The 26,154-nt window shown below is 46.4% G+C and overlaps 2 long non-coding RNA genes and 2 pseudogenes across 2 annotated transcripts; all 4 read left to right on the top strand.

Annotated features, from left to right (window-relative positions):
- Positions 1 to 233: 233 nt before the first annotated feature.
- Positions 234 to 3,925, top strand: LOC123397843 (annotated as a pseudogene).
- Positions 3,926 to 9,062: 5,137 nt separating this feature from the next.
- LOC123451966 lies at positions 9,063 to 9,483 on the top strand. Its single transcript, XR_006632538.1, has 2 exons — positions 9,063 to 9,161; positions 9,252 to 9,483. It is a non-coding gene; the product is annotated as an uncharacterized LOC123451966 (long non-coding RNA).
- Positions 9,484 to 15,284: 5,801 nt separating this feature from the next.
- Positions 15,285 to 18,976, top strand: LOC123397855 (annotated as a pseudogene).
- Positions 18,977 to 24,113: 5,137 nt separating this feature from the next.
- Positions 24,114 to 24,534, top strand: LOC123451933. The gene is made up of 2 exons (XR_006632534.1): positions 24,114 to 24,212; positions 24,303 to 24,534. It is a non-coding gene; the product is annotated as an uncharacterized LOC123451933 (long non-coding RNA).
- The last annotated feature ends 1,620 nt before the right edge of the window (positions 24,535 to 26,154 follow it).

A 26,154-nucleotide genomic window follows, 5' to 3' on the forward strand; every position in this document is an offset into this window, starting at 1 on the left:
CTCCATTCCCCTTCAATCCCTTCCTATCCATGTGTTTCAAAACCCTCCTCGGAGGACTAGTGGAAGCAAAAACCCGGGGATTTGAGAGGATTGGGTGAAACAAAGGGATTCATCCAATCCCCTGAATTCCCTCCCTCTTAAATCCTCTCCAATCCCCCTTAACCAAACGAGGCCTAATAGTTTGAGAACAACATGTCATGTGAACACATGAAAAACTTGTCCAGCTCCGACCGTTGACAAGAGCGTTTATTTGTACATCCTTGGAATATTAGCAACATGCTCAACGCAATCACGCAACACATACTGTTATATATAAATATATATACACACACACAGATGCTACTACTACAACTACAGTACTTGCTAACCAAACCAAGCAATGGCAATGGGGATCATGAGTTTGCTATGCTCATTCCTGGCCGTCCTGACTACTGCGACCGTGAGTGGTAGCGACCACGACGAGGCTGCGTTGCTTGCTTTCAGAGCGCAGGTCAGCGATGGCGGCTCGCTAGCCTCCTGGAATAGCAGCGCCAGCTTTTGCAGCTGGGAAGGTGTGACATGCAGCCACCGAAGGCCAGCGCGGGTGGTGGCGCTGAGATTGAACAACAAGGCGCTCGCCGGAGAACTCTCACCGGCCATCGGGAACCTCACGTTCCTGCGGACGCTTAACCTGAGCTTCAACTGGTTGCACGGGGAGATACCAGCGAGCCTCGGCCGCCTCCGCCGCCTGCATAGGCTCGACTTGGGTGACAACTCCTTCTCAGGCACGTTACCAGTGAACCTGAGCTCATGTGTCAGCATGGCCATAATGGGACTGCTAAACAACAAGCTTGGCGGGCGCATCCCGGCTGAGCTCGGAGAGAAGCTCACGTCCCTGGTAAGGATATCACTGAGTAACAACAGCTTCACAGGGCTCATCCCTCCATCGCTGGCCAATCTGTCCCATTTGGAAATCCTTGATCTCTCTCGCAACCAGCTCGTGGGCTCAATCCCACCACGGCTCGGAAGCATCCAGGGCATGCAACAGTTCAGCATCGCCAGAAACCTCATCAACGGTATGATTCCGACTTCTCTCTACAATTGGTCATCGCTACAACTATTTGATGTAGGGACAAATATGATGTACGGGAGTTTGGATAGTATCGGAAACAAGTTCCCCAAGTTAAAATATCTTGGCCTGTCTGGTAATAACTTCACTGGAACAATCCCATCATCAATATCCAACATATCTTCCCTCTTATCAGTTGGCTTTGATAGCAACAGATTTAGTGGGTACTTTTCTCCCGCGTTTGGGAAGCTGGCAGCACTTCAATATTTGAACTTGAATAACAATAAGCTTGAAGCGAATGACAACAAGGGTTGGGAATTCATCACGTCTTTGGCAAACTGCAGCCAACTGCAGCTATTGGTACTCAGCAGCAATTCTTTTCAAGGACAACTACCAGGTTCAATTGTGAACCTGTCAACGACTCTCCAGTACTTGCACTTAGGTGACAATAGGATCTCTGGGAGTATTCCTGCAGATATAGGCAATTTGATTGGTCTACAAACACTTGCGATAGTAAATACTTCCATGTCCGGAATGATCCCAAAGAGCATCGGTAAGCTACAGAACTTGATCGATTTAGCATTGTACAACAATAGCTTGTCTGGGCTCATACCGCCATCGCTAGGAAACCTTTCACAATTGAATAAGCTTTATGCACGTAATAGCAACTTGGAGGGACCAATTCCGGCAAGCCTGGGGAAGTTGAAAAACCTCATTGTACTTGATTTAAAAATGAATTACCATCTCAACGGTTCAATACCCAAAGAAATTTTCAGGTTACCTAGCCTTTCTTGGTATTTGGACTTGTCATACAATTCCCTTTCCGGACCCCTTCCCAATGAAGTTGGTAGCTTGGCAAACCTTAACCTACTAGTTCTATCAGGAAACCAGCTGTCTGGCAAGATACCCGACAGCATACAGAATTGCATGGTATTGGAACAACTATTCTTAGACAACAATTCCTTTGAGGGAAACATACCTCAGTCACTGACAAATATAAGGGGGCTCAGTATATTGAACCTGACCATGAACAAGTTCTCTGGTAATATTCCGGATGCCATTGGCAATATTGGAAACCTGCGAGAGTTGTACGTAGCACACAACAACTTGTCAGGATCAATCCCACTAGTTCTAGAAAAATTGTCGTCATTGTCTGAATTGGATATATCCTACAATAATTTGCAAGGAGAGGTGCCAAATGTAGGTGTTTTCAGAAACATCACTCATTTAGCGGTTGTTGGGAATGTCAATTTGTGTGGTGGTACACCTCAACTTCATTTGGCTCCGTGCCCCACAGGGGTCTTAAGCAAGAAGAGAAAAAAAATGCCAAAATCTCTGGTAATTTCTCTAGCAGCAGTTGGAGCAATCATGTTCTTACTTGCAGTGATTGTTCTTGTTTGGAGACTTTGTAAGAAGCTCAAATCAAGCCAGAACGCAGTAGCAAAAGATTCAATTGTTGATGGCCATTACAGAAGAATCCCCTATCCTGCATTACTGAAAGGAACTAACGAATTTTCAGAAGCCAACTTGCTTGGGAAAGGAAGTTATGGTGCGGTTTATAAGTGTGTTTTGGACAATGAAGAAACAGAATTGGCTGTCAAGGTGTTTAACCTTGGTCGATCTAGGTATTCGAAGAGTTTTGAGGCTGAATGTGAGGCTATGAGAAGGATAAGACACCGTTGTCTCATAAAGATCATTACTTCTTGTTCGAGCATCAACCACCAAGGTCAAGAGTTCAAGGCATTGGTTTTTGAATTCATGCCCAATGGTAACTTGGATAGCTGGCTTCATCAACCATCTCAAGATCCCACTGCAAACAACACGCTCAGCCTTGCCCAGAGGTTCGATATTGCTGTCGATATTGTGGATGCAGTAGAATATCTGCACCGCTACTGCCAACCATTGGTGATCCATTGTGATATTAAGCCAAGCAATATTCTTCTTGCTGAAGACATGAGCGCCCGAGTTGGAGACTTTGGCATATCAAGAATTCTTCAAGAAAATACAAGTGAGGGGATGCAAAGTTCATATGGCTCAACTGGAATTAAAGGTTCCATAGGCTATGTTGCTCCAGGTGACTAAAACTTCTAATTTTATTATTACTTTTCACTCAAGTATTCCATGCTAACCACAAGACTTTGCATAATTGCAGAGTATGGAGAAGGATCTGCGGTCTCTACAGCTGGTGATATTTATAGCCTTGGCATATTGCTGCTTGAGATGTTTACTGGAAGGAGCCCAACAGAAGGCATGTTTAGAGATTCATTGGATCTTCATAAGTTTGTTGAGGATGCACTTCAAGATAGGACCCTGGAGATAGCTGACCCAACAATGTGGCTGCACAGCGGACAATGGGATAACACTACAAGTATTAGAATCATGGAGTTATTGGTTTCAGTTTTCAGGCTTGGCATATCCTGCTCAAGGCAACACCCGCGAGACCGAACAACTACGGGAGATGCAGCGGCAGAGATGCATGCAATCCGAGATGCATACCTCAAATTCATAGGGGAGCATGGAGCAGAAACAGAAGCCTCAACTGAAGAAATTCAGAACAGTGTTGCATAGACAAGCTATTACTAGATATATATGGTACTAAAGGTTTTACGTATCACTTCAGTTACTAGTGGCTCTCAGAGCTACGTTGCTTTACAGTTGTACCAAATAAATGTTGAACAATTGCATTATGCAATAATAGCTCTACAGTAAGTCGTAGAGGGTTCTAGAAATCAAGTCCATTCCCAAAAACTTTACACACGCAGCCAACAATCAGGTAAAACCATCAGACATGAGGTTCTAGAGAGTTTAAGAAGTTCTTTTTTTACTTTTCTTATACATTTAGTATTAATCTTATTATCTTAATAGATGCGTTCTCAAGAGAACTGTGGTTCTTTATTACCCCCTCCGTAAGCATTTAGATCATTAAAATAGTGATCTAAATGCTCTTATATTCGAAAGTACTTATGTGATCCCGAGCTTCAGTGATCCCGGATGAACAATAAAATCCGAAAAAATACTAAAAAAGTTTTTAAAAAATCTGATTTTTTTTTACAGGAAACTTTGATGTTTTTCTACATGCATGCAATTTTTCATGATGAAATGATATTTGTGAAGTTGTGGGCGAAAAAACAAAAATGATGTTCTAAAGTGCTTTCAAAAACACTTTTCTGGAACATCCATTATGTTTTCTTTTCCCACACCCAGGGCTCAGCCTGGACGTGACGAGCGGGCTTTCGGCCCGGCTCGTAGCCCGTTATGGACCGGATCGCACGGGCCCGGCTCGTGAAATAATATGGCCGGTCCGGTCCGTGAAAAAAAGACTAAAATTTGGTCTGTCCGGTCCGGTGCAAACTCGTTCCGGCCCGGAGGACCGAAGGACCAGCCCAACAAAACTAATGAAGAGAGATTCAACCCATAAAGACTACGCGTGCGTGCGCTGTGTGACCTAACTGCTGCTCTCTCTCCCTCGTCCATGCCCAGGACGCCGCCGCGTGACTTCATCTTCCTCTTCCCTGCTCTCCCCTCCTTTCCCCGGCGCCACTGCCTCGCGTCGCCGCTCCTCCGCGGGCTGCTCGCCCTCTCATCCGTGCGGTCGTGCATCTCCCTCTCTCTCCCGTGCCTTTCCCTTGTGCCCTCGCGCCCCGGCCACCGCGCCGCCGCTTCTCAGGTGTGTCTTCTCCGTCTCCGGCCATCGTGTTGTTGTCCCGACCACCGCTCCGACACCCTGGGTCCACATGACAGTCACCGGACGTCGTTGGACCGTGAGGATCGGCGGTCCGCACCGAGCTTTACATCTGCCGGTCCGGTCCCTGAAATCAGGACCACCGGGCTGCTCGGTCCGGTCCGGACCGGACCGTCGGCGGCCAGTCGAAACGTCAGCTCGGACCGCGACTGGACCGGCTCGGACCGTGTCCATCCTGACCCACGGCCGTCTTTAGGAATTGAGGGGGGTGCGAAATGAAAATGATGCCTTGAAATCTGAAAAATTCTTGTAACTAAAGTACTCTAAAGGATGTCATACAATATGTGAAATATAAACCTGCTTGGTCTTAATACCTAACTATCTTCATTAAATATATGGTATGTCATACAATATGTGAAATATATCTGATACTCCTAACCTTTGATTAATCTGCAAATTAATCATAATTGTTAGAAACTAATTAGTAGATTAGTTTATTAGCAAAGGGATGTGTCCAACCCTGAACATGCGTGTCTCTTCTCTCTCTCTATTGCTAACACGCACCTGTTCTGGAGGGATGCCTCTGAACAGATATCTCTTCTTCGCACCTCTTTCAGATGTATATATACTTGAGAATCAATAGAAACACGACTAATCGTCCATTCACTTTCATTCAATCTCGTTTTACTTTAACACGTTGTCAGCACTTTGCCCTAACCTAGAGCGATTAGGCACCAGGAACGAGAAGAAAGGAGGCCATCCCTTGCCTCGACGGAGACGGCCACCGGTCGGTGCGTAACATGGCCATCCCGCCCACGAGCATCAAGGCGCGGCCTCGACCTCTCCCACCGACGCACCAACCAGACAACGCCCACGGCTTAGCCATGGCCCTCGGCCTCGGCGCAGAGGCATCTCCAACTGACTGCTTCCATCACGGAGCGCGCGATGGCCCTCGACTCTGTCGCTTCTTCCCCAGGCGCGGCGGCCTTCATCTGAGACACCGCCTCTTCCGATGCGGCACCCTGGCAGCACAGGCGTCCAACGGTCGGGATGAGCGACCGCACTCTACAGCGACGCCCCCCGGCGAGCGTATTTGGCGACGGCTCCCCAAGCCCTCCGGATCGAGCAAATCTTCAGTACGGACGAAACGAGGCCCAACCAAGAAGCTGGATGACGGTGAGAGATACATGATTGAAACAGTCTCAAATGTCGGGCAAGCAATTGCTCCCACAGATGTAAAGCAGAAGTTTGTGAAGGCATGCAGAGTTGTTGTAAGGGACCACATCCCTATCACCACTCGAGAATGGATTAAGCCAAGGGAGGAAGGAGTCTCATATGTCGGCACAGCAGCCAAAGAAAACCTTTGGAGAAAGCTCATGCTTCATTTCACCCTGTCGGCGCCAGAGGTGGATCCAGATGAGGAGGAGCCAAATGAGGAGGAAATGAAGAGGTGAAAAGAGGCCCTAGAGAAAAAAGTCAAGGAGTGGGCTCTTAAGAAGATGGCCGATCTATTCAGGGGCTGAAAAAAAAGATTGCACCAGGATTTTATCTTGAAAGATAAGACTCCAGATTTCGATCACGGCTATGAGAAGATTAAAGACTACTGGCCGAATTTGTGGCGTACAAGAAATTGAAGGACGCCTTGAAAAAGTCTGCAACAAATAGGATGAATGCAGGTAAGAAGAAGTACCACCATATTATGGGGCCTGGTGGCTACGGCGGTAAGATGGCTAAGTGGGAAGAACTTGAGGCATCATTTCTGGACAATAATATCACTCCACAGCCCTTAAGATGGCTCGAACGGGTAAGAAACTGGTTTTACGGGCAGGGGGGCTTGTTGGACGCAGAAGGGAAGACAATATATAACCAAAGACACAAATATAATCCCCTATCCATCGAGGAGATTAGACATGCAGTACAGGATGTTGAAGAGGGACAGTTCTTACCCGATAGAGAGAACGACGAGCTCACACGCGCCCTTGGGAATAAGGAACACAAAGGGTGAGCACGAGGCTTACCAGGCTCCCCGCCGTGGATTCTTGCGTTCTCCGAGGAAAGGAAGAGATTTATCGATAGAAGCCATCACAGGAGAAAGGAAAAGGAGACACGTGATAATTAAAGCGGCTGAGGCACACCGGCTGCATAATCTAGAAGAAGCAGTAAAGCGGCTGCAGCAGGATCAAATCGACAGAGAACAAGGTAGCGGCCAATCTCAGCGGCTCATGATAGAAGCTGCATCGAATCGGAAAAGCAGTGTCGCTTCCATGCAGCTCCAAGATGATGGTGATGATGCACTAACGACGGATCCTCCTCGTCGCTACCCAGTGGATGATATCACAGAGAGCACACCTTGTGAGCTAAAGGTGAAACTTGCTAACTTAAGGTTGACGGTGGCGGTCGGCATGGCCATACCAATTGGACATAATCCAACTTGGCATTGCTCTCCAGTTCCAGAAGATTACGCTGTCGTCGCGGTGGATGAAGTGATGAAAGATTATGAGGAGCTGAAGCTCGACCACCCTACAGGTGAAGATAGGGATTTGACTCAACTTGGAGAAGTCAAGAAACAAACCGTTGTATGGCCAAAGGAGGACATCTTGCTTCCAAATTGGACGCCAAGGCCACCGACTCCTCATAGCAGCAATCCTTCTTCGCCTCCACCTCACCAGTCTCCACCGTAACCGTCGTCTTCGCCGCCTCACCAGTCTCCAGCGCAACCGTCTCCACCGCCCCGTCAGCCGTCTCCGTCCACTGAGGATCAGAGCAAAAAAGCGGAAACGTACCACCACTAATAGTGGCGGCAGAAAGTTCCGATCACCGAAACGTAAGTTGTCACCCCTCCCAAAAGTACCTCATATGGATATGGAGAAGAGACCTTGAGACTATACTGGAGAGGACAATATTAAGAGGGCAGACGCCCAGCATCAACAGTGGAAGGCTGAAGTGGCTAACAAGAAGAAGCCGGAAGAACCATAGTACCCGAACACCCCAGAAGATCACGGCGCGTGCGTGAAAATGCTGAAAAACCTTGCAGATCCCCCGCCATCGTTGCCAGCAGACTATGAACGCTCTATTCCCAAGTCGACTCAGGCAAAAAAGAGCGGTTGAACAATAGTACGTCCAGCGGGAAATCAGTTGCCCAGCTCGGACAACAGAAAAAACAATCGCGCCCTCGCTCAAAGTGTATTCCGATACAAAGGTGTGCTCGAGTGGAGCTGCGGTCAAACAGAGGAATGATGAAACAGCTGCTATCGATCCGGAGTTTGTTGCAATATACGTAGAAGTGGCCAAGGCTCAAGGCATGTCTATTTCAGAGTACTTAGACCATCTGCAGGAATTCGCTGACGTAACATACGTGTACCGGTACGAGTCTCCTTTCGTCAAATCTGAGTTAGTCAACAAGCTACCAACCAAAATGCGAAGATTGCATGCCTAGTACATGCAAGCATGTACTAAACATCAACACTGGATCTACGTTGCATATGAAGACGAGCATTTCTGGAGTGGACGAGACGTGCTAATGATTGAATTCGACGAATTATTTCAGTTATACAAACAAGGCGCCCTCGACAAATCTATCATCAGTGTCTTTTTTTTGTAAGTATTATTAATTTATATCATTAAGTTTTACTCAGCTCGTTCTTGCATGTATAATCTTACTCATCACTATATTAATTTTGCAGAATGAAGATTCTCGAATGCAAAAGAGGACAAATGTATGACATTGGGTTCATTAACCCATATTACAATCATCATCAAAGTCTCGCAACGAATCCCCGCAAGACAGAGAATAACTTGGTACAAGGGTTAAGGTTTTGCAGTACCAAAAGGGAAATATTATTTCCTTACAACTTCAAGTGAGTGTTACTATACACACATTCTATTTTCGTTTACTCGATGTTATTATAAGTGTACATATAATTGACTCGTTATGCGTGCGCAGATTCCACTTTATTTTATTAATCATTGTACCTGACGAGGGACAAGTAATAGTCATGGACCCGAAACCCACACCCCTCATTGAATGGGCGAACATGTAGGAATGTCTCCAGAGGTAATTTTAATAATTATGACACTATATCGGCAACTTCTCGTTCATTTTCTGATAGCAAGGAATTAATATAGAACTCCTTTATTCATTTCCTTTTCTTGGCAGGGCTTGGAAACGGTTCACCGCCAAGGCTCGAGGTGATTGGAAGTCAGAGCTTACATTTAAACAAATAGATGTAAGTAACTACTAGCTAGATCCGCACATCTCTTTATTCTAGTTTCAATCCCATTATAATTCTTGATTATGTTTTTGATTGAACTCTGTTCTCGTAAAGTGCTTGAGGCAGGAACACGGGAACAATTTATGTGGATCTATGTTTGCGAGTTCATTCGACAGACAACCCATCAGAAGGGCAAAACCCGAGACATAAAAAAACCGAAGTACGATAAACAATACTCACAACTTTATTTTATTACCGTGAATTGTGTTTGTTTTCATTGATATATATATTGACCCCTTCTTTAAATTAGATCGAACAGTTGCGGGACGGTCTTCTACCACAGAAACGTGTATGAGCAATTCAAGAGGAAATTGCCGGATTCTTAGATGCAGAGGTCCTAGATGTTAAGGGAGAATAGTATTGTCATTCGACGGAAATGATATGAAATGATATAGTGTAAAAAAGATGCATACATGTGCATGTAACTTGTGTCTACATTTTATAAATATGTTCGACAAAGCACGACGGATGAGATGGTGTAATATATTTGTGTCGATGTGCAATATAGTTGTTCCTTTATTGTTGTGTATGTACCATCCAATTTAGTGCAAAACAAGAATTAAAAAATGCCTAAAACAAATAAATGGAAAAATAGAGGGCAGCAAAATAGCCCATCCAATTTAGTGCAAAACCTTAAATCCAAAAATTGCTCAGAAAAAACAACAAAGAAATAGCCTCGGTTCGTAATACGAATCGGGACTAATACCCCTCCCCCCTCGCTCCCAGCCCCGCCACGTGAAAGGCCATTAGCCCCGGTTCAGGGCCGAACCAGGGCTAGCATTAGTCCCGGTTCGAGAACCGGGACTAATGGCTCAACCGGACCGGGCTAAAAGCCTTTTTTTACTAGTGTAGTGGGTGCCCGCCACGTCGGCAAGCCACACGTGCATTTGGTATGGTGGATATGGTAGAATATGATTGTATTTGCACGCCCGTGCAAGTTTGATGAGAAAAAACATGTATTTTACAAGTTTGTGCATCGTTAAACTGGACGTTAGATAAAAGTTGTATGACTCAGCGCGATGTTATTTCCCTCTTTTCTAATCTTCTCGGGTAGCAGGGTGGTGTCGGTCGCTAGTTTTTGGGCTGTATTAATTGTTGCTTTGGTTTGGAGTGCACAGAGGAATACGACTGCCATCGGGCGGCCTGAGGAGCCATACGTGAATGCTGTCTCGGTCTTGCTTGGTATTTTTGCATGCTAGGTGTTTTGGTCCTCCATCCAATCCTCTAGTTTATCTCCCATCGCCGTCAGACCTTGGAGGAGGACGAGTTGCGCTTGTGCTGAAGTTGTCTGGTCAAGAAGTGAGCAGACGACTAGGGAGAAATTCGTCTTGGCACGCACGCGGGGATATGTCCTGACTTTATTTATCGCGACGGATCAAACTTGTCCATCGACCAAGGGAGCTTGAGCTCTGCTCGACCGTGCGGTCAGCCGCATGCCACATGGCAGGCCTCCCATGGCGCTCATCTTCTTCTTGCATTGGCCTCCTCCATCTTTGCAGCTTCTTGACCCCATCCCGCATCTTCTTTCCTTCCTACCTACTCCCTTCTTTCTGGTTTATAGAACTCATCTTAAAAATTTTAGATTTCCATTAGGCTCATTTTTAGTCTAATTAAATTAAAGTGCTTTGAGTCTCACGCCATATTTAATTCATAAAGTTTAGAAAAAAGAGATGAGTGGCTATGCTTGCATTGTTTTTTACATCCATCATGCAAGTCCAATAAAAAGGAGGATGCTGCATTTATTGCCTTAAAAATTGAATATGTGAGAAATGTTTCATTGGCTAGTTAAAACTAGTGTCATCCACTCACAATTCATCTTGATTGATGAGATTTCAGATTTGAGCCGTATAAATTGAAAAAAAGGGAGTATATTAATTTGCTCTCCAGTTCGGGCACCTACGTCCCCACGCGCGCGCTTCCTTTGCATATCGCCGACTAGAGCATGCAGCAACTGACGGGTAGCGTCGGGCTGGACGCATAGCCAGCAACATGGCTTGTCCCGCAGACATGGCTATGGAGCAGTAAGGTAGTAGTAGATCGATGCAGTCATGCGTGGGCACGGACCACGGAGACAGACAATCCTGGACAGATTTTAATCGTGCATATAGTCAGAGAAAACGACGCACGCGGGGGGCTACTATCATCATCAAAGATTACTTTGGTTACAGTATAATTTAATCAGAAGATTGCAAATTTGTAAAACATTATTGTACACAAGCATGCTATCTTGCATTTTTTTAGTGCTAAATTTCGCAAGAATTTAATGTTACCATCAGTTTATATCTGTGCATAAATATTAGCATCAGATTAATTTGGTGTATTATTTTTTAAAGAAAAGATGATAATTATGTAATGCATTTTTTTTACGGGGAGTACAACATCTTCTTACTACCACATAAGATATTGCATGACGATGTTGGTGAGTACAATAATCCAGCAATCCCAGTAGAGGTTGCAAAATGAAATTAAATATATCAGTGCATAACTTTGATCACATAACAAAGTTAAAATGATTATTAGGTAAAATTCAAACCTGTGCGAATGCAGGACTTGACGACTAGTACTCTTCATATGCGGACACATCACACAAACGTAGACAGTTAGGTCATATAATGGAGATTATATGAATGTGCATGCATGCATCACTTTTGAAATTGGAAAGAGGGCCCTATACTAACAAGAAAAAGTTGGTGCGAAAAGGCAAGACTTTGATCGTCGGTCTTGGCACCACTTGCGCTGAATACACTTACCAGCTTACCACTGCGATGATTTGGAATTGAGCAGCCAGCCAAATTGTGATTTGTGATATCGGGGAGGCGGCTACTATCATTGCTTGCACGTCAATACCTCCACAACGTCAACAGGAACTGGATATACACTACCGGTTTGTTCGTTTGACAATGTCACTCTCAGTTGCACCTTCAGATAGTTCTATGCACGCTACTACTCCCTTCGTATCAAAAAATTTGTCTAGAGATGAATATATCTAGTAACATCTATTATTTTGATACATCCATTTATAGACAAAGTTAAGACAAGAATTTTAAGACGAAAGAAGTACTTGTTAAACACAAAAAAAAACCAAGATTATATATGTGTCTTCACTGATAGCATCTTCCAGGACGCTGTATTCCTAGGCTGCATAGCTGCATTCAGCCTAGATCGCGTATAATCATTAAAAAAAAATCATCTTTGGCCAATAACTAATAGTAAAACACTCAAAATCGTACAAAATACTAGCTAATATAACACTATTGGATTTTTACCATTAGAATGGATTCATGCTATAAAGTTAATGGTTAGTTAGCCATATAAATTTGATGGCCAAAAAGTCTCAGTGGGGACTGTACATGCCTATTGGGTCGGACCAACACCCCTGCATCCCCCGCGTCTCTCCTGCGGGTGACCGGGGGAACCCTAGCGCCGCCGCCCCTCGTTCCGCCCTCCCAGTCCTCCTCCCCCACCGCCGCCTAGAGGTGCCGTCGGGCAAAGCTCGGCCGGCGTGATTGGCGGCGGGGGCGCCTCTCCCCCTCAGCGCGTGCAATGCTAGGCGCGGGTCTGCGCGGCGCGCTGGGGTGTCATGCTGTCGCGGGGCCCAGCAGTGCGGTGGCAGGCGTGCAGGGCGGCCGGTCCTCTGCTTCACAGTGGTGTAAGGGCGCCCTGCGGCTCCGACGACGCGCGGCGGCTGCGGGTGGTCTCTCCCCAGGTGGTGCGCGGGGTTGGCTGCGTCCTATCAGCTGGCCAAGGCTACGGGCAGCGAGGCACACGGCCGTCCCCGCCCTGCTGTTGGTTGGGGTGGGGAGGTGTGGTGGTGCAGCCTAAGGGGTGGAGGTACGACGAGGCCCTGCCTACGGCTCCCGGTGGCCACGGGCTGCAGCCTGCAGGTGGCTTGGGCCACGGTTGGTGGTTCCCTCCTTGCCGCTAGACGGAGGAAGCTGCGGCGTGGTGGTGGTGGCGGCGGTGTGGACCGGGGCTGCCCTGGACGACTGGTTACAGCTGGGGCAACTGTCGGGTGGCGCGGGCTGCGGTTTGTCTTGGGTCGCGGGCGGCGGCCTACTCCTTGCTCTTGGACAGAGGTGGCTGTGGCGTGGTGGTGGTGGCGCTACCCTGATGACGTCGGGGGGGGGGGGTGTTAACGATCTTCGACCGCGGTCGCGTGATGGCTGGGTGTTGTAGGTGGGAGTGGTGTTGAGGGGTGGAGCATGTCGCGGGGAGCCAATGGAGTTGGGAGATTGGTGATCGAAGGTATCGGCTACCACTAGGTAGCCGGAGGTGCCGGATGCTATGGGGTCCCCATGTTTGGATCTGGAGGTGCCAAATCTGATGGGGCGACCCCCTCCCTCCCGGTAGTGCTAGCTGGCAGTTGGCCGATAGCGTGGGCTGGCCGCCGGTGCAAGGGTTTGACTTGGTCCCCGATCGCGGGCATGTATCGTCCTTCTTTGTAGCGGTCGAGGTGGAGGCTCATGGCTTGGTTGGTGAGGCGGCCGCGTGTTTTGACATCGGTGTTGAGTTCTCGGAGGAAGCCGGAACAACGGTCCTGGATGGCAGGATCCACAATGAGCTTTCCGGTAAGCTCCGTGGTGACGGTGGTGCCTACGCCTCTCGACCGTGTGTGCCGAGGGGTGTAGGGTGGAAGACTCTGGCATGCTCTGTTCGTGCCCGGATTTGGCGGTGCTGGCCTGACTCTCGTGCGGTTGTGGCAGTGGCGCCTCTTGGTGATTCTTAGCTCTTAGCGTCGGCGCCGACAGCACCTATGGGTGTCGTTCCCTTTTTGAAAGGCGTAGTCGTGGGTCTCGTTCTTGTATCAGGGCTCCGGATGAAAAACCTTATCTGTTTTCATACTCCCCAGCGGCGACACATCGTGTCGTCATCCTCTTGGGGGCGTTGCCGTGGAGTTTTGGTGTCATATATTGGTCATAGGCGAGTTGTTAGACTAGCGCTAAGCTTCTTGTTGTATCTTGTGTTCGGCTTTGTAAAAGAGTCTTTTCTTCATCTTGTATCGTTTGGTTGTGTACTGTTCATTGTATTGCTTTATTTATAAAGCAGGACGAAAGCCTGTTTTGAGAGAACATGCAAAATCAAAACGCCATATTTTGTTTTATAAATTATTTATGCAGCGGGGTATTTCTGGTGAAGAGAGGTGGATGGGATCAAGGTGCGTGTTCACATGGACCTATCTACAGGATTACGTACGTAGGGCCAATTGCAACTTGGTGGTATGATCTACTCAATTATGTGCCGAGGCATCGCAAACAATTAAATTTTTTAGAAAGGACATGCTTGCTCAATCATGGCCTCTATTTTGCATCGATAATACGGCAGCTATAAAACTAGTCAATAGAAAGAAAGGCACTCGTGACAAGTTGTGCATATGCATATGACTTAATTACATGTGTTGCTTCAGAGAACGAAGTTCAAACTAGTATGAGAACGTGAATGATCGATGACGGTGACGGTGGAGAATTCCGTGGCTCGTTTACTTGGCTGGACATGCGTGCACACACATCTCTTATCGGTGACAACCATGCTTGGACAAGTCACGCATTCACACACATCACTATTTTCGGCGTCGCAAGTCACACAATGCTCTTACAATGGGTCTTAATTGTATACCAGCTGGTAAGATGAGCAGGCCAATATCGCATCAAAACCCGCAGCATCTAAGATGGCATGTACGTACATTAGAAACATTCAGCAAATTGCAGTAAACAGATGAGAAACACAGAGCTGTGCTAATCTTTCACCCAAAGATGTCAAAACTGTGAATTTCCTGTGAACATATAAACATGAAACTGAAATGTGAAGATGGAGTTATGTAGGAGTATGTGCAATATACCTGCAATCTATTTCATTCTAAATTTGCTTCGAAGAAAGAAGATTTTTAGAACAATAAAATGCAAGCAGGCAGGTGGATGCCTTATCTGCCCACTAAGGCCTCGTTTGGTTAAGCGGGATTGGAGAGGATTTGAGAGGAAAATCCCCGGGGGGTCAGAAACCCCACAGATCCTCGCGCGTCCATTTGGTAGGAGGGGTTTGCTTAGCCCAATCCCCTCCATTCCCCTTCAATCCCTTCCTATCCATGTGTTTCAAAACCCTCCTCGGAGGACTAGTGGAAGCAAAAACCCGGGGATTTGAGAGGATTGGGTGAAACAAAGGGATTCATCCAATCCCCTGAATTCCCTCCCTCTTAAATCCTCTCCAATCCCCCTTAACCAAACGAGGCCTAATAGTTTGAGAACAACATGTCATGTGAACACATGAAAAACTTGTCCAGCTCCGACCGTTGACAAGAGCGTTTATTTGTACATCCTTGGAATATTAGCAACATGCTCAACGCAATCACGCAACACATACTGTTATATATAAATATATATACACACACACAGATGCTACTACTACAACTACAGTACTTGCTAACCAAACCAAGCAATGGCAATGGGGATCATGAGTTTGCTATGCTCATTCCTGGCCGTCCTGACTACTGCGACCGTGAGTGGTAGCGACCACGACGAGGCTGCGTTGCTTGCTTTCAGAGCGCAGGTCAGCGATGGCGGCTCGCTAGCCTCCTGGAATAGCAGCGCCAGCTTTTGCAGCTGGGAAGGTGTGACATGCAGCCACCGAAGGCCAGCGCGGGTGGTGGCGCTGAGATTGAACAACAAGGCGCTCGCCGGAGAACTCTCACCGGCCATCGGGAACCTCACGTTCCTGCGGACGCTTAACCTGAGCTTCAACTGGTTGCACGGGGAGATACCAGCGAGCCTCGGCCGCCTCCGCCGCCTGCATAGGCTCGACTTGGGTGACAACTCCTTCTCAGGCACGTTACCAGTGAACCTGAGCTCATGTGTCAGCATGGCCATAATGGGACTGCTAAACAACAAGCTTGGCGGGCGCATCCCGGCTGAGCTCGGAGAGAAGCTCACGTCCCTGGTAAGGATATCACTGAGTAACAACAGCTTCACAGGGCTCATCCCTCCATCGCTGGCCAATCTGTCCCATTTGGAAATCCTTGATCTCTCTCGCAACCAGCTCGTGGGCTCAATCCCACCACGGCTCGGAAGCATCCAGGGCATGCAACAGTTCAGCATCGCCAGAAACCTCATCAACGGTATGATTCCGACTTCTCTCTACAATTGGTCATCGCTACAACTATTTGATGTAGGGACAAATATGATGTACGGGAGTTTGGATAGTATCGGAAACAAGTTCCCCAAGTTAAAATATCTTGGCCTGTCTGGTAATAACTTCACTGGAACAATCCCATCATCAATATCCAACATATCTTCCCTCTTATCAGTTGGCTTTGATAGCAACAGATTTAGTGGGTACTTTTCTCCCGCGTTTGGGAAGCTGGCAGCACTTCAATATTTGAACTTGAATAACAATAAGCTTGAAGCGAATGACAACAAGGGTTGGGAATTCATCACGTCTTTGGCAAACTGCAGCCAACTGCAGCTATTGGTACTCAGCAGCAATTCTTTTCAAGGACAACTACCAGGTTCAATTGTGAACCTGTCAACGACTCTCCAGTACTTGCACTTAGGTGACAATAGGATCTCTGGGAGTATTCCTGCAGATATAGGCAATTTGATTGGTCTACAAACACTTGCGATAGTAAATACTTCCATGTCCGGAATGATCCCAAAGAGCATCGGTAAGCTACAGAACTTGATCGATTTAGCATTGTACAACAATAGCTTGTCTGGGCTCATACCGCCATCGCTAGGAAACCTTTCACAATTGAATAAGCTTTATGCACGTAATAGCAACTTGGAGGGACCAATTCCGGCAAGCCTGGGGAAGTTGAAAAACCTCATTGTACTTGATTTAAAAATGAATTACCATCTCAACGGTTCAATACCCAAAGAAATTTTCAGGTTACCTAGCCTTTCTTGGTATTTGGACTTGTCATACAATTCCCTTTCCGGACCCCTTCCCAATGAAGTTGGTAGCTTGGCAAACCTTAACCTACTAGTTCTATCAGGAAACCAGCTGTCTGGCAAGATACCCGACAGCATACAGAATTGCATGGTATTGGAACAACTATTCTTAGACAACAATTCCTTTGAGGGAAACATACCTCAGTCACTGACAAATATAAGGGGGCTCAGTATATTGAACCTGACCATGAACAAGTTCTCTGGTAATATTCCGGATGCCATTGGCAATATTGGAAACCTGCGAGAGTTGTACGTAGCACACAACAACTTGTCAGGATCAATCCCACTAGTTCTAGAAAAATTGTCGTCATTGTCTGAATTGGATATATCCTACAATAATTTGCAAGGAGAGGTGCCAAATGTAGGTGTTTTCAGAAACATCACTCATTTAGCGGTTGTTGGGAATGTCAATTTGTGTGGTGGTACACCTCAACTTCATTTGGCTCCGTGCCCCACAGGGGTCTTAAGCAAGAAGAGAAAAAAAATGCCAAAATCTCTGGTAATTTCTCTAGCAGCAGTTGGAGCAATCATGTTCTTACTTGCAGTGATTGTTCTTGTTTGGAGACTTTGTAAGAAGCTCAAATCAAGCCAGAACGCAGTAGCAAAAGATTCAATTGTTGATGGCCATTACAGAAGAATCCCCTATCCTGCATTACTGAAAGGAACTAACGAATTTTCAGAAGCCAACTTGCTTGGGAAAGGAAGTTATGGTGCGGTTTATAAGTGTGTTTTGGACAATGAAGAAACAGAATTGGCTGTCAAGGTGTTTAACCTTGGTCGATCTAGGTATTCGAAGAGTTTTGAGGCTGAATGTGAGGCTATGAGAAGGATAAGACACCGTTGTCTCATAAAGATCATTACTTCTTGTTCGAGCATCAACCACCAAGGTCAAGAGTTCAAGGCATTGGTTTTTGAATTCATGCCCAATGGTAACTTGGATAGCTGGCTTCATCAACCATCTCAAGATCCCACTGCAAACAACACGCTCAGCCTTGCCCAGAGGTTCGATATTGCTGTCGATATTGTGGATGCAGTAGAATATCTGCACCGCTACTGCCAACCATTGGTGATCCATTGTGATATTAAGCCAAGCAATATTCTTCTTGCTGAAGACATGAGCGCCCGAGTTGGAGACTTTGGCATATCAAGAATTCTTCAAGAAAATACAAGTGAGGGGATGCAAAGTTCATATGGCTCAACTGGAATTAAAGGTTCCATAGGCTATGTTGCTCCAGGTGACTAAAACTTCTAATTTTATTATTACTTTTCACTCAAGTATTCCATGCTAACCACAAGACTTTGCATAATTGCAGAGTATGGAGAAGGATCTGCGGTCTCTACAGCTGGTGATATTTATAGCCTTGGCATATTGCTGCTTGAGATGTTTACTGGAAGGAGCCCAACAGAAGGCATGTTTAGAGATTCATTGGATCTTCATAAGTTTGTTGAGGATGCACTTCAAGATAGGACCCTGGAGATAGCTGACCCAACAATGTGGCTGCACAGCGGACAATGGGATAACACTACAAGTATTAGAATCATGGAGTTATTGGTTTCAGTTTTCAGGCTTGGCATATCCTGCTCAAGGCAACACCCGCGAGACCGAACAACTACGGGAGATGCAGCGGCAGAGATGCATGCAATCCGAGATGCATACCTCAAATTCATAGGGGAGCATGGAGCAGAAACAGAAGCCTCAACTGAAGAAATTCAGAACAGTGTTGCATAGACAAGCTATTACTAGATATATATGGTACTAAAGGTTTTACGTATCACTTCAGTTACTAGTGGCTCTCAGAGCTACGTTGCTTTACAGTTGTACCAAATAAATGTTGAACAATTGCATTATGCAATAATAGCTCTACAGTAAGTCGTAGAGGGTTCTAGAAATCAAGTCCATTCCCAAAAACTTTACACACGCAGCCAACAATCAGGTAAAACCATCAGACATGAGGTTCTAGAGAGTTTAAGAAGTTCTTTTTTTACTTTTCTTATACATTTAGTATTAATCTTATTATCTTAATAGATGCGTTCTCAAGAGAACTGTGGTTCTTTATTACCCCCTCCGTAAGCATTTAGATCATTAAAATAGTGATCTAAATGCTCTTATATTCGAAAGTACTTATGTGATCCCGAGCTTCAGTGATCCCGGATGAACAATAAAATCCGAAAAAATACTAAAAAAGTTTTTAAAAAATCTGATTTTTTTTTACAGGAAACTTTGATGTTTTTCTACATGCATGCAATTTTTCATGATGAAATGATATTTGTGAAGTTGTGGGCGAAAAAACAAAAATGATGTTCTAAAGTGCTTTCAAAAACACTTTTCTGGAACATCCATTATGTTTTCTTTTCCCACACCCAGGGCTCAGCCTGGACGTGACGAGCGGGCTTTCGGCCCGGCTCGTAGCCCGTTATGGACCGGATCGCACGGGCCCGGCTCGTGAAATAATATGGCCGGTCCGGTCCGTGAAAAAAAGACTAAAATTTGGTCTGTCCGGTCCGGTGCAAACTCGTTCCGGCCCGGAGGACCGAAGGACCAGCCCAACAAAACTAATGAAGAGAGATTCAACCCATAAAGACTACGCGTGCGTGCGCTGTGTGACCTAACTGCTGCTCTCTCTCCCTCGTCCATGCCCAGGACGCCGCCGCGTGACTTCATCTTCCTCTTCCCTGCTCTCCCCTCCTTTCCCCGGCGCCACTGCCTCGCGTCGCCGCTCCTCCGCGGGCTGCTCGCCCTCTCATCCGTGCGGTCGTGCATCTCCCTCTCTCTCCCGTGCCTTTCCCTTGTGCCCTCGCGCCCCGGCCACCGCGCCGCCGCTTCTCAGGTGTGTCTTCTCCGTCTCCGGCCATCGTGTTGTTGTCCCGACCACCGCTCCGACACCCTGGGTCCACATGACAGTCACCGGACGTCGTTGGACCGTGAGGATCGGCGGTCCGCACCGAGCTTTACATCTGCCGGTCCGGTCCCTGAAATCAGGACCACCGGGCTGCTCGGTCCGGTCCGGACCGGACCGTCGGCGGCCAGTCGAAACGTCAGCTCGGACCGCGACTGGACCGGCTCGGACCGTGTCCATCCTGACCCACGGCCGTCTTTAGGAATTGAGGGGGGTGCGAAATGAAAATGATGCCTTGAAATCTGAAAAATTCTTGTAACTAAAGTACTCTAAAGGATGTCATACAATATGTGAAATATAAACCTGCTTGGTCTTAATACCTAACTATCTTCATTAAATATATGGTATGTCATACAATATGTGAAATATATCTGATACTCCTAACCTTTGATTAATCTGCAAATTAATCATAATTGTTAGAAACTAATTAGTAGATTAGTTTATTAGCAAAGGGATGTGTCCAACCCTGAACATGCGTGTCTCTTCTCTCTCTCTATTGCTAACACGCACCTGTTCTGGAGGGATGCCTCTGAACAGATATCTCTTCTTCGCACCTCTTTCAGATGTATATATACTTGAGAATCAATAGAAACACGACTAATCGTCCATTCACTTTCATTCAATCTCGTTTTACTTTAACACGTTGTCAGCACTTTGCCCTAACCTAGAGCGATTAGGCACCAGGAACGAGAAGAAAGGAGGCCATCCCTTGCCTCGACGGAGACGGCCACCGGTCGGTGCGTAACATGGCCATCCCGCCCACGAGCATCAAGGCGCGGCCTCGACCTCTCCCACCGACGCACCAACCAGACAACGCCCACGGCTTAGCCATGGCCCTCGGCCTCGGCGCAGAGGCATCTCCAACTGACTGCTTCCATCACGGAGCGCGCGATGGCCCTCGACTCTGTCGCTTCTTCCCCAGGCGCGGCGGCCTTCATCTGAGACACCGCCTCTTCCGATGCGGCACCCTGGCAGCACAGGCGTCCAACGGTCGGGATGAGCGACCGCACTCTACAGCGACGCCCCCCGGCGAGCGTATTTGGCGACGGCTCCCCAAGCCCTCCGGATCGAGCAAATCTTCAGTACGGACGAAACGAGGCCCAACCAAGAAGCTGGATGACGGTGAGAGATACATGATTGAAACAGTCTCAAATGTCGGGCAAGCAATTGCTCCCACAGATGTAAAGCAGAAGTTTGTGAAGGCATGCAGAGTTGTTGTAAGGGACCACATCCCTATCACCACTCGAGAATGGATTAAGCCAAGGGAGGAAGGAGTCTCATATGTCGGCACAGCAGCCAAAGAAAACCTTTGGAGAAAGCTCATGCTTCATTTCACCCTGTCGGCGCCAGAGGTGGATCCAGATGAGGAGGAGCCAAATGAGGAGGAAATGAAGAGGTGAAAAGAGGCCCTAGAGAAAAAAGTCAAGGAGTGGGCTCTTAAGAAGATGGCCGATCTATTCAGGGGCTGAAAAAAAAGATTGCACCAGGATTTTATCTTGAAAGATAAGACTCCAGATTTCGATCACGGCTATGAGAAGATTAAAGACTACTGGCCGAATTTGTGGCGTACAAGAAATTGAAGGACGCCTTGAAAAAGTCTGCAACAAATAGGATGAATGCAGGTAAGAAGAAGTACCACCATATTATGGGGCCTGGTGGCTACGGCGGTAAGATGGCTAAGTGGGAAGAACTTGAGGCATCATTTCTGGACAATAATATCACTCCACAGCCCTTAAGATGGCTCGAACGGGTAAGAAACTGGTTTTACGGGCAGGGGGGCTTGTTGGACGCAGAAGGGAAGACAATATATAACCAAAGACACAAATATAATCCCCTATCCATCGAGGAGATTAGACATGCAGTACAGGATGTTGAAGAGGGACAGTTCTTACCCGATAGAGAGAACGACGAGCTCACACGCGCCCTTGGGAATAAGGAACACAAAGGGTGAGCACGAGGCTTACCAGGCTCCCCGCCGTGGATTCTTGCGTTCTCCGAGGAAAGGAAGAGATTTATCGATAGAAGCCATCACAGGAGAAAGGAAAAGGAGACACGTGATAATTAAAGCGGCTGAGGCACACCGGCTGCATAATCTAGAAGAAGCAGTAAAGCGGCTGCAGCAGGATCAAATCGACAGAGAACAAGGTAGCGGCCAATCTCAGCGGCTCATGATAGAAGCTGCATCGAATCGGAAAAGCAGTGTCGCTTCCATGCAGCTCCAAGATGATGGTGATGATGCACTAACGACGGATCCTCCTCGTCGCTACCCAGTGGATGATATCACAGAGAGCACACCTTGTGAGCTAAAGGTGAAACTTGCTAACTTAAGGTTGACGGTGGCGGTCGGCATGGCCATACCAATTGGACATAATCCAACTTGGCATTGCTCTCCAGTTCCAGAAGATTACGCTGTCGTCGCGGTGGATGAAGTGATGAAAGATTATGAGGAGCTGAAGCTCGACCACCCTACAGGTGAAGATAGGGATTTGACTCAACTTGGAGAAGTCAAGAAACAAACCGTTGTATGGCCAAAGGAGGACATCTTGCTTCCAAATTGGACGCCAAGGCCACCGACTCCTCATAGCAGCAATCCTTCTTCGCCTCCACCTCACCAGTCTCCACCGTAACCGTCGTCTTCGCCGCCTCACCAGTCTCCAGCGCAACCGTCTCCACCGCCCCGTCAGCCGTCTCCGTCCACTGAGGATCAGAGCAAAAAAGCGGAAACGTACCACCACTAATAGTGGCGGCAGAAAGTTCCGATCACCGAAACGTAAGTTGTCACCCCTCCCAAAAGTACCTCATATGGATATGGAGAAGAGACCTTGAGACTATACTGGAGAGGACAATATTAAGAGGGCAGACGCCCAGCATCAACAGTGGAAGGCTGAAGTGGCTAACAAGAAGAAGCCGGAAGAACCATAGTACCCGAACACCCCAGAAGATCACGGCGCGTGCGTGAAAATGCTGAAAAACCTTGCAGATCCCCCGCCATCGTTGCCAGCAGACTATGAACGCTCTATTCCCAAGTCGACTCAGGCAAAAAAGAGCGGTTGAACAATAGTACGTCCAGCGGGAAATCAGTTGCCCAGCTCGGACAACAGAAAAAACAATCGCGCCCTCGCTCAAAGTGTATTCCGATACAAAGGTGTGCTCGAGTGGAGCTGCGGTCAAACAGAGGAATGATGAAACAGCTGCTATCGATCCGGAGTTTGTTGCAATATACGTAGAAGTGGCCAAGGCTCAAGGCATGTCTATTTCAGAGTACTTAGACCATCTGCAGGAATTCGCTGACGTAACATACGTGTACCGGTACGAGTCTCCTTTCGTCAAATCTGAGTTAGTCAACAAGCTACCAACCAAAATGCGAAGATTGCATGCCTAGTACATGCAAGCATGTACTAAACATCAACACTGGATCTACGTTGCATATGAAGACGAGCATTTCTGGAGTGGACGAGACGTGCTAATGATTGAATTCGACGAATTATTTCAGTTATACAAACAAGGCGCCCTCGACAAATCTATCATCAGTGTCTTTTTTTTGTAAGTATTATTAATTTATATCATTAAGTTTTACTCAGCTCGTTCTTGCATGTATAATCTTACTCATCACTATATTAATTTTGCAGAATGAAGATTCTCGAATGCAAAAGAGGACAAATGTATGACATTGGGTTCATTAACCCATATTACAATCATCATCAAAGTCTCGCAACGAATCCCCGCAAGACAGAGAATAACTTGGTACAAGGGTTAAGGTTTTGCAGTACCAAAAGGGAAATATTATTTCCTTACAACTTCAAGTGAGTGTTACTATACACACATTCTATTTTCGTTTACTCGATGTTATTATAAGTGTACATATAATTGACTCGTTATGCGTGCGCAGATTCCACTTTATTTTATTAATCATTGTACCTGACGAGGGACAAGTAATAGTCATGGACCCGAAACCCACACCCCTCATTGAATGGGCGAACATGTAGGAATGTCTCCAGAGGTAATTTTAATAATTATGACACTATATCGGCAACTTCTCGTTCATTTTCTGATAGCAAGGAATTAATATAGAACTCCTTTATTCATTTCCTTTTCTTGGCAGGGCTTGGAAACGGTTCACCGCCAAGGCTCGAGGTGATTGGAAGTCAGAGCTTACATTTAAACAAATAGATGTAAGTAACTACTAGCTAGATCCGCACATCTCTTTATTCTAGTTTCAATCCCATTATAATTCTTGATTATGTTTTTGATTGAACTCTGTTCTCGTAAAGTGCTTGAGGCAGGAACACGGGAACAATTTATGTGGATCTATGTTTGCGAGTTCATTCGACAGACAACCCATCAGAAGGGCAAAACCCGAGACATAAAAAAACCGAAGTACGATAAACAATACTCACAACTTTATTTTATTACCGTGAATTGTGTTTGTTTTCATTGATATATATATTGACCCCTTCTTTAAATTAGATCGAACAGTTGCGGGACGGTCTTCTACCACAGAAACGTGTATGAGCAATTCAAGAGGAAATTGCCGGATTCTTAGATGCAGAGGTCCTAGATGTTAAGGGAGAATAGTATTGTCATTCGACGGAAATGATATGAAATGATATAGTGTAAAAAAGATGCATACATGTGCATGTAACTTGTGTCTACATTTTATAAATATGTTCGACAAAGCACGACGGATGAGATGGTGTAATATATTTGTGTCGATGTGCAATATAGTTGTTCCTTTATTGTTGTGTATGTACCATCCAATTTAGTGCAAAACAAGAATTAAAAAATGCCTAAAACAAATAAATGGAAAAATAGAGGGCAGCAAAATAGCCCATCCAATTTAGTGCAAAACCTTAAATCCAAAAATTGCTCAGAAAAAACAACAAAGAAATAGCCTCGGTTCGTAATACGAATCGGGACTAATACCCCTCCCCCCTCGCTCCCAGCCCCGCCACGTGAAAGGCCATTAGCCCCGGTTCAGGGCCGAACCAGGGCTAGCATTAGTCCCGGTTCGAGAACCGGGACTAATGGCTCAACCGGACCGGGCTAAAAGCCTTTTTTTACTAGTGTAGTGGGTGCCCGCCACGTCGGCAAGCCACACGTGCATTTGGTATGGTGGATATGGTAGAATATGATTGTATTTGCACGCCCGTGCAAGTTTGATGAGAAAAAACATGTATTTTACAAGTTTGTGCATCGTTAAACTGGACGTTAGATAAAAGTTGTATGACTCAGCGCGATGTTATTTCCCTCTTTTCTAATCTTCTCGGGTAGCAGGGTGGTGTCGGTCGCTAGTTTTTGGGCTGTATTAATTGTTGCTTTGGTTTGGAGTGCACAGAGGAATACGACTGCCATCGGGCGGCCTGAGGAGCCATACGTGAATGCTGTCTCGGTCTTGCTTGGTATTTTTGCATGCTAGGTGTTTTGGTCCTCCATCCAATCCTCTAGTTTATCTCCCATCGCCGTCAGACCTTGGAGGAGGACGAGTTGCGCTTGTGCTGAAGTTGTCTGGTCAAGAAGTGAGCAGACGACTAGGGAGAAATTCGTCTTGGCACGCACGCGGGGATATGTCCTGACTTTATTTATCGCGACGGATCAAACTTGTCCATCGACCAAGGGAGCTTGAGCTCTGCTCGACCGTGCGGTCAGCCGCATGCCACATGGCAGGCCTCCCATGGCGCTCATCTTCTTCTTGCATTGGCCTCCTCCATCTTTGCAGCTTCTTGACCCCATCCCGCATCTTCTTTCCTTCCTACCTACTCCCTTCTTTCTGGTTTATAGAACTCATCTTAAAAATTTTAGATTTCCATTAGGCTCATTTTTAGTCTAATTAAATTAAAGTGCTTTGAGTCTCACGCCATATTTAATTCATAAAGTTTAGAAAAAAGAGATGAGTGGCTATGCTTGCATTGTTTTTTACATCCATCATGCAAGTCCAATAAAAAGGAGGATGCTGCATTTATTGCCTTAAAAATTGAATATGTGAGAAATGTTTCATTGGCTAGTTAAAACTAGTGTCATCCACTCACAATTCATCTTGATTGATGAGATTTCAGATTTGAGCCGTATAAATTGAAAAAAAGGGAGTATATTAATTTGCTCTCCAGTTCGGGCACCTACGTCCCCACGCGCGCGCTTCCTTTGCATATCGCCGACTAGAGCATGCAGCAACTGACGGGTAGCGTCGGGCTGGACGCATAGCCAGCAGCATGGCTTGTCCCGCAGACATGGCTGTGGAGCAGTAAGGTAGTAGTAGATCGATGCAGTCATGCGTGGGCACGGACCACGGAGACAGACAATCCTGGACAGATTTTAATCGTGC

The sequence above is a fragment of the Hordeum vulgare genome, chromosome 5H (genome assembly GCF_904849725.1).
Source record: "Hordeum vulgare subsp. vulgare chromosome 5H, MorexV3_pseudomolecules_assembly, whole genome shotgun sequence".
NCBI lineage: Eukaryota > Viridiplantae > Streptophyta > Magnoliopsida > Poales > Poaceae > Hordeum > Hordeum vulgare.